Source organism: Meleagris gallopavo, unplaced genomic scaffold (assembly GCF_000146605.3).
Source record: "Meleagris gallopavo isolate NT-WF06-2002-E0010 breed Aviagen turkey brand Nicholas breeding stock unplaced genomic scaffold, Turkey_5.1 ChrUn_random_7180001925279, whole genome shotgun sequence".
Lineage (NCBI taxonomy): Eukaryota > Metazoa > Chordata > Aves > Galliformes > Phasianidae > Meleagris > Meleagris gallopavo.
The window spans coordinates 1-1,076 of record NW_011187673.1 but is presented as its reverse complement, the minus strand read 5'-3'; the positions used below and the strand labels follow the sequence as shown (position 1 = coordinate 1,076).

General features: G+C 52.0%; 1 pseudogene; it reads left to right on the top strand.

Moving 5' to 3' along the window:
* Nucleotides 1-6: 6 nt before the first annotated feature.
* Nucleotides 7-1,073, top strand: LOC116217731 (annotated as a pseudogene).
* The last annotated feature ends 3 nt before the right edge of the window (nucleotides 1,074-1,076 follow it).

The following is a 1,076-nucleotide window of genomic DNA, read 5'->3' as shown; positions in this document are numbered from 1 at the left end:
GGCAGCTCTGTCATCTTGGGGCTGGGAGGTGGTTTTCTGCCTCTTTCTCACTCAGCAAACAGGAGGCTCGGTCTCAGCATGCACCGCAGCTCTCTCATCTTCACTGCCTTCCTGGGACAACTACTGGGTAAGTGCAGGCTTTTAATCAAGGCATCCATCTTCTCCCCACAAAGCGCTCAGAAGCCTCAGTGGGGCTTTGTGACATACAGCTCCTGAGTAACAATAAACCTTCTGCCCTTCTTCCTTTCTCTCTGCTTTTGTCTTCTAATCCACCTGCTGCCACTCCCAGAGATCGCAGCCATCCCTGCAGTCCCACCTTTCAGCCTTTGCAACAGAATGAAGCAGATCCTGTCAAAGTCACAAGAGTGACATTAAACATCTCATCCCATCAGCATTAAGGATATGCTGACTGATGTATAATGATCGTGGCTGCCAGTGTCCTGGTGGTTGTCAGCATAGCCAGAGATCACACTTGCAACCATTCAGCTCAGCTAGCTGTATACTGAGGGACTTTGGAGACCTCAGAGTTGACAGGGATGCAGAGGCAGGATGCATCTTTTCACAACAGCTTCATGGGTCACTCACCCTCTACAGCCAGGACAGACTGCTCCCTGTTCCTTTCAGTAGGGACACAGCACACTGTCTGCTCTGGCCGACAAACTAAGAGCTCTTTCATAACTACCTTCTTGTGCACAGGCTGCAACACCTTTCTGCTGGACAAAGGACAGGGAGCCTTCTCTCCTGCTGCTTTGTATCCATTCCATGTTGGCAGCCTGGAATCTTCCCTGCAGAGCTGCTCACCTTTGCTTTCTTCTTGCAGATGCCATGGGGCAGACCATTGTCAGCCAGCAAGAAGGACAGGTCACAGTGGAGGAGAGAAACACCTTCCAGACCACCTGCACATACCAGGCAGCTGGTTTTTATGGCTTGTTTGGTACCAGCAGAAGAAAGGCCAAGCTCCCCAGCTGGTCTCACATCAGGCAGCAGCAGGCTCCAAGCAGAACGGCCGTTTCACCACGTGGCTGAACACCACCGAGAAATACAGCCTCCTGCGGCTGGCAGAAGTCGAGCTGTCT